Below are 7,873 nucleotides of genomic sequence, written 5' to 3'. Positions count from 1 at the left end.
CCATTATATACTGATGTGTATATTATGACACCCCCCTTTTATAAAAAAGTGTGGTTGTGGTAATAAATAATGTGTGGCGAGAATGTTCCTAACTACGTGTGGAATGTGAAGGCATATTTACAAGACTATACATAAAAACTAAGCTATTTACATGGGAAGGTGTCTAGTGCAGATGAACAGTATGCAACAAAATAGTAACTAGAGCAACATTATATATAAACCACTGAATCGATTAAATAAAACAACAAAACAATTCAGAGAGTCCATGAATTCAAAAAGTTCATAAATTTAGTCTGAGTTGGGCGATGAATTCTGGTTGACCGCCTCCAGGGTCAAGAGCCGCCGGTTCAGGAACGGGCTGGACTGACAGGGAGCTCTGCAAAGTCCATGGCGGGGTCGTCATGATGGCGAGGCAGGACCTGAAGATCACGTGGTGAGCATGGGATGAGACGCAGTGCATGCTGATTGCGTCGCAGAAGAGAACGAACCAGGAACGAACGGGGGGGCCACTTGTCGGAGGACGACAGCAGTGGCAGACCAGCCACCATCTGGAAAATGGACGCGGATGTTGTCATCGGGAGCCGGAGCAGGGAGATCAGTTGCATGGGAGCTTTGTGCTGGGCACGAGACAGCTGCATCCGGCGAAGGACTGGAACGTGGTCGAGGTCCGGGACATGGATGGACGCCACCGTTGTCCGCAGCATGCGATTCATGAGTAGTCGAGCTGGTGGCAGGCCAATGGACAAGGGAGTGGAGCGGTAGGCAAGGTAAAAATCAGAACCAGCATTGGCTGCCTTGCATAGGAGCCATTTGACGATATGTACTCCCTTCTCTGCTTTGCTGTTGGATTGGGGGTACAGGGGACTGGACGTGACATGGGCAAAATTGTACCGCCTGGCAAAGTTGGACCACTCTTGACTGGCAAAGCAGGGGCCATTGTCGGACCGTGAGCGGGATGCCGTGTCGAGCATAGGTTTCCTTACATGCACAAATGACTGCAGCTGAGGTGAGGTCGTGCAACTTTACCACCTCCGGGTAATTCGAGAAGTAGTCCACGATGAGGACGTAGTCTCAGCCAAGCGCATGGAACAGGTCGATGCCCACCTTGGTCCAGGGCAACGTGACCAACTTATGGGGTTGCAGGGTTTCACGTGGTTGCGCAGGCTGGAATCACTGACAAGTTGGGCAGTTGAGCACGGTGTTAGCTATGTCCTCATTAATCCCAGGCCAGTACACTGCCTCGCGGGCCGGTCGGCGGCACTTCTCCACTCCCAGGTGGCCCTCATGGAGCTGTTCGAGGACAAGCTGGCGCATGCTGTGAGGGATGACAATGCGGTCCAGTTTTAGAAGAACCCAGTCTACTACCGCCAGACCATCTCTGGCTATAGAATTGGGGGCATCGGCCCTTGAGCCACCCGTCCGTTAGGTGGCGCATGACATGCTGGAGCAAGGGGTCGGCAGCCGTCTCGCGACGAATTTGAATAAGGCGCTCATCCGTGGCCGGCAGATTGGAGGCAGCATCAACCTGGCAGACAAATCCCGCTGGGTCACATGGTGTGGTGACAGACCGGGAGAGGGCGTCAGCGACGATGAGCTCCTTGCCCGGGGTGTATACAAGCTGGAAGTCGTAGCGCCTGAGCTTGAGACGAATACGCTGGAGGCGAGGTGTCATGTCGTTAAGGTCTTTTTGTATGATATTGACCAGCGGTCTATGGTCTGTCTCGACGGTGAACTGAGGGAGTCCGTAGACATAATCATGGAATTTAACGACTCCAATAAGAAGGCCCAGGCACTCCTTTTCAATCTGCGCATAAGGCCGGGTCATGACGGTGGGGGTCATCGCACGCGATGTGTATGCAATGGGGGCCCATGATGAGGCCTCATCACTTTGAAGGAGCACTTCTCCAATGCCGAATTGACTGGCATCTGTACAAATTTTAGTCTCCTTGGCTGGGTCAAAAAATGCTAAGACCGGGGCCGTGGTCAGCTTCGTCCTGAGTTCCCGCCATTCGTGTTCATGGGCAGGGAGCCATTGGAAGCCTGTCGTCTTCTTGACCAGGTTCCTGAGAGCCGTGGTGTGAAAGGCGAGGTTAGGGATGAATTTCCCTAAGAAGTTGTCCATGCCCAAGAAGCAGAGGACCGCCGCCTTCTCCTCCGGTGTCTTCATGGCCTTAATGGCAGCTACCTTGTCTGCATTCGGCTGCACACCCAACTGTGAGATGTCTCCGAGGAACTTAATTTCTGTTTGACCAAAGGAGCATTTGGACCTGTTGAGGCGGAGGCCATGCTCATGTATCTGTCTGAAGATGTGCTGGAGGCAATTAACGTGCTCCTGCGGGGTGGTGGACCAGATGATTATGTCGTCCACATAGACGAGAACACCTTCAGTACCTTCCATCATCTGTTCCATAATCCTATGGAACACTTCTGATGCAGAGATGATCCCAAACGGCATCCTGTTGTAGCAATATCTTCCAAAGGGATGCTGGATTCATCGAGTTGGATCTGCCAGAACCCCTTTGAGGCGTCTAGCTTGGTAAAAAACTTGGCGCGAGCCATCCACAGGTGAGTTCTTCGCGCTTCGGAATGGGATAGTGCTCTTTTGGTCCTTGGGATCAATGCATATTCTCAGTTCGCCGGAAGGTTTTTTTCACGCATACCATGGAGCTGACCCAGTCGGTCAGTTCCGTGACTCTGGAAATCACTCCTTGGTCCTGGAGGTCCTGCAGCTGCTGTTTGAGGCGGTCCTTGAGGGGTGCTGGGACTCTGCGAGGCATGGCATTTGGTTTCAATAAGTTCCTGTAGGTGTACAGGAACATGCCCATGCCCTCAAACATTGCGGTATTGGTTAATAATGGCGTCCAGCTGCGCCCTAAAATCAGTGTCCTGAGAGGCAGACGAGAGGTGAACCCTCTGGACCAGGTTCAGCAGTTTGCATGCTTGCGCACCAAACAGGGAGGCTTTGGAGGATCCCACTATTTCAAAGGGAAGGATGACTTTAAGTGTCCTGTGCGCCACTTCAAGTTGGCATGAGCCACAGGTTATAATGGCAATGCCATTGCTGCAAAACAGCTGGCAGGCTGATGGCAGGATGGTTGGCTTGACACGGAGGCTTTCGAGGTCAGACCTCTCAATGAGATTGGTGGAGGCGCCAGTGTCCAGGCGGAATCAGATTCGGGATCGGTTGACCGTGAGGATGGCACACCACTCATCATCCGGATCAATGCTGTATACCGGTAGAGGCTGGACTTTTTGCTTCGGGGGCACCCTGTGTTTGGTAATGATACCGACTCGAGAAGGTGCTTTTGGGTCCTCGGTGTCAATGTCAGGCAGCAGGTCAGAATCGGGTTCGGTGACTGTGGGTTGGATGGCGTACACATCCCTGCGTAGCTGGTTGGAGCAACGAGAGTTGGCAGGCTGAGCAGACCTGCATAAAGCAGCATAGTGGCGAAGTTTGCCACATTGTAGGCAGCGTCAGGATTTTGCAGGACATTACCACTCTAGGTGGGCAGAGCCACAGTTGGCGCACGTTGTAGCATCAGGACGCTCGTTGCGCCAACGCGCATGCATGGTGCGGTCGTACGTGGTGCGTGCCTGCGCAGTGCAATCATTGCCACCGCCCTCCCCTCGCTCAGTGCGCACATGCGTGGGAGGCCGTGAAAAGTGTGCAAAATGGTCGCCTTCATCCAGGCTGAGGCCCTGGAGTTGCTTGATTGCTTGTATCCGGTCTGCCTCATGGGGACCCTCGCTGCGCCGTTTCAGCCACTTGGATGTGTGAGTATCGATTAGTGGCGTGTTCATGCAGCACGCAGGTCTCGATGGCAATCGCAAGGGTGAGCTGCTTAACCTTGAGGAGCTGCTGGCGTAGGGGGTCCGACTGAACACCCAAAACGATCTGGTCGTGTATCATGGAGTCGGAGGTGGACCCGTAATTACAGGACTGCGCAAGGATGCGGAGGTGGGTGAGAAAGGATTGGAAAGGTTCATCCTTACCCTGCAAACGCTGTTGGAAGACATAGCGCTCGAAACTTTCATTCACCTCGATGTCGCACTGACTGTCAAATTTGAGGAGGACCATCTTGAATTTTGATTTGTCTTCACCATCAGCAAAAGTGAGAGAGTTGAAGATGTGGATGGCGTGGTCCCCAGCCGTGGAGAGGAAGAGAGCAATCTTCCTGGCGTCTGAAGCAGCTTCCAGGTCTGTGGCTTCAAGGGAAAGCTGGAAGCGTGGTTTGAAGATCTTCCAGTTGGCCCGGAGGTTACCAGTGATGCGGAGTGGCGGTGGAGGGCAGACGCTGTCCATTTTGCAGGATGGCTGTATGCTGGTCGAAGGCAGATCACTTGAAGGTAGGTCTAATAAGTTCTAACATCATGTACTGGTACCATGATGCGTTGGATACTCGGGATCGGTGGAGACTGCGTTTACCTTAGCAGTAACACATACAGGCTACCAACACTTGAAATAGTACAACACTATTTTATTAAGCTAGGAACTGTTGAACATACTTTCACTGTGGGTCGACACTATGTTAGATTAAACTGAAGACCTATGCCTAACCTAACCAGTCTATACTATCAGCACAATGGTAGAGACCTGTACTACAAGCTGTGAGCTCTGTCCTTCTCAGAGGCTGCATCCCGAATGAACGGGAAAACTAGTGCCCTCTGGCTTTATAGTGAGTGTGCTCTAACTGGTGATTGGCTGCTGTGTTGTGTGTGTTGATTGGTCTTGCAGTGTGTCAATCAGTGTGTGTCTTCACCATTATATACTGATGTGTATATTATGACAGGCTCCACAACCACATATAGACATGGTCTGGAGAGAGGGCTAATCACGGGTTAAAGAGATGTGAATTGTCTCAAGCCAGGACAGTTGGTAGAATTTTGCTCGCCCAGGCAAGATGGTAGGGGGTTAAATGTAGTGAGACATCAATCGAAGATCCCGGTTGAGGTCGTACTCATGCATGCAGAACTTGGCTATCAGTTTCTGCTCGGCGATTCTGCATTGTCCTTGGAGAACGCTTACCCGAAGATCAGAGGCTGAATGTCCTTGACTGCTGAAGTATTTCCTGACTGGAAAGGAACATTCCTGCCTGGCGATTGTCACACGAGGCCTGTTCATCCGTTGTTGCAACCAGCAGAGATGGCCTCCTGTGCCAAGAGTTGCACCAAGGTAGTAAATTTGATTTACACACAAGTAGTAAAAGGTTTTGAGGTGGAAGCAGAACGCTGGGCTAAAATGATCGGGGTGGTTGATGTCGCAACCCACTATTAACGGCGGGACCGCAAGCACTATCTCGTTCAAGAATTGTCTTAAAATTTTGAATGACTGCCAAAATTGATATCGTTCTGTGAAGATTAAATGTTAAAGGTGTGATTATAAATACAAGTTGTTGTAGACTGTGGTGTCAGCACAAGATGTGTAATGAATGACCCAGATCAGTTAAAGATTAGAGAACATTCCGCTACCGTCACTGACTGCACAGTTTTTCAGTAGTTCATCTTCCCGGAATGAGACTGCATCTCTTCAACGGCATCTGTTGGACACCGTTGGCATCTTTTGAGCTCATTGGGTTCTGAAAACGAAGTCTAGCAGGAATTAAACTAATATTATTCAGATTTCTGTTCATTGCAGATTAGAAATCTGCTTGAACAGATTAGAAGCAATTAGTCAAGATATTCGATTTCAGAGGACGAGGGTCATACTCTAGTGGCCTGGTCCTGAACTAACCAGCAGTAACGAGCTTGTTCAAGCAATGGACAGACTGAGACATTGTTAAATCAGCAGACTCCCTGAGCTGAATCTGTACAATCCAGGGAAGTGTAAACTCAGGTAATTTGAACAAGATTTATAAAATAATGAAGGGATTAGATTGTGTTTACATGGGCAAATTGTTTCAACTAGACAGACCCTGAAAGACTTGGGGTTATACAGCTTGTAAATTAAGTAAGGGCTGAATTAGGTTAAATGTTGGGTACTTCTCCAATAATAGTAAAAGACTTGAATTTGTATAGCACCTTTCATGAATTTGGGATGCTTCAGAATACTGAAGTATTTGAAATGTCACTATCGTAGGAAACATGGCACCCAACCTACACACTACACAATGTAATAATGACTAGCTATTGTGCTTTAATGATGTTGATTGTGGGACCAATATTGGACAGGACATTAGGGATAACTCCCTCTTCCTCAAAGGACCATGGGATCGCTATTACATGCTAAAGAATGAGCCATACTGCCTAGATTTTTGTGTTCCAGTGCCTCATGTGGCATTTGAGCCCTTTAGATTCTTATTCACAAGCAGGAGTGCTAGCTGCTAAGCCATGCTGTTGGCTTGGGTGGTGACTGCTAATTTGCTGTATACCTAGAAAAGATAGCTGGTCCCTGTCCAGGTTGCAAATAAAACAATAGGTAACTCTGGGTGAGTGGGGTCCAGACCAGTTTTGATCACCTAAATAATTCTGCGATAAGATTTTCAGATTTTCTCTTGGCTTGCACTTAAATCTAATTTTGTTACTCCAGCAATTTGCAATTAAATTGCTCATTTTATATTGTAACAAGGTTGTGAGATTTGGTTTTGGATTACTCCAATAAGAAGCCAGTACAGACATGATGGGTTGAATGGCCTCCTGTGCTTGATGATTCTATTAACAATGCTGCTGCCTCTCAGTAATGCCACATTTAGCACATCAAGCTATCACATGGTAAATGCCAAATTACATTTATGTAGCACCTTTAACATTGTAAAATATCCCAAGCTGCTTATCAACATGTGATAACAGGATATGTGACCAAAAGTATGGTCAAAGAGGTTGCTTTTGGTAGCATGGTGGTGCAGGGGTTAGCACTGCTGCCTCATGGCACCGAGGTCCCAGGTTTGATCCTGGCTCTGGATCACTTTCCGTGTGGAGTTTGCATATTCTCCCCACTTTTGTGTGGGTTTTGCCCCAAACCCACAAAGATGTGCAGGGTAGGTGGATTGGCCATGCTAAATTGCCCCTTAATTGGAAAAAATTAATTGGGTAATTACATTTTTTTTTAAAAATAGGTTGGTTTTAAGGAGCCTCTTGAAGGAAGAGAGAGGTCAAAATGCAGAGGTTTGAGAAGGAAATGTAAGCTTTTTAAGTTCTCACCAGTGGATAAGTACAGAAAAACAGGAATAAACAATGGACCAGAATTGGAGTAGTACAGACATGTTAGAGGATTGTGAAGTTGGAGTAGATTACAGGATTGTGAAATTGGAGATTACAAAGATAGGGAGGTGTAAAATCACAGAAAGATTTGCAAACAATGTACATACTGAGCACGGGTGAATGTGACTTGGTGCGAGATACAATATGGGTGGCGAGGTTTCGATAAATTCAAGTTTACACAGTCTCAGAGTAAGGGACAGGCCATATAGGTCTGAGGTGAGGAGACATTTCTTCATTTAGAGGGTGGTGAATCTTTAGACTTCTTTGTCAAAGTGGGCTGTGCAGGCTCAGCTGTTCAGTATGTTCAAACTGAAAATGATAGATTTCTACAGAATAAAAACATCAAGGGATACGGGGATAGTGCAGGAAAATGGCTTTGAAGTAGAAGTCAACCAAAATCTCAGTGAATGGCTTAGTGGGCTCTTACAGGCTCAATGGCCTTCTGCTGCACCTATTCATATGTTCTTATGAGCGACATTGTAGCACAGTGGTTGGCACTATTGATTCACAGCACCAGGGACCCAAGTTCAATTCCTGGCTTGGTTTACTGTCTGTGGAGTCTGCACGTTCTCCCTGTGTCTATGTGTCTTTCTTCAGGAAATTCCAGAGTGATTCGTCTGTGTTTTCACGCTGGAGTGAGGACATAGCCCCGTTATTGGAGAATCAAGCCCATGGA

The sequence above is a fragment of the Scyliorhinus canicula genome, chromosome 20 (assembly GCF_902713615.1).
Source record: "Scyliorhinus canicula chromosome 20, sScyCan1.1, whole genome shotgun sequence".
NCBI lineage: Eukaryota > Metazoa > Chordata > Chondrichthyes > Carcharhiniformes > Scyliorhinidae > Scyliorhinus > Scyliorhinus canicula.
This window is presented reverse-complemented; position numbering follows the sequence as displayed.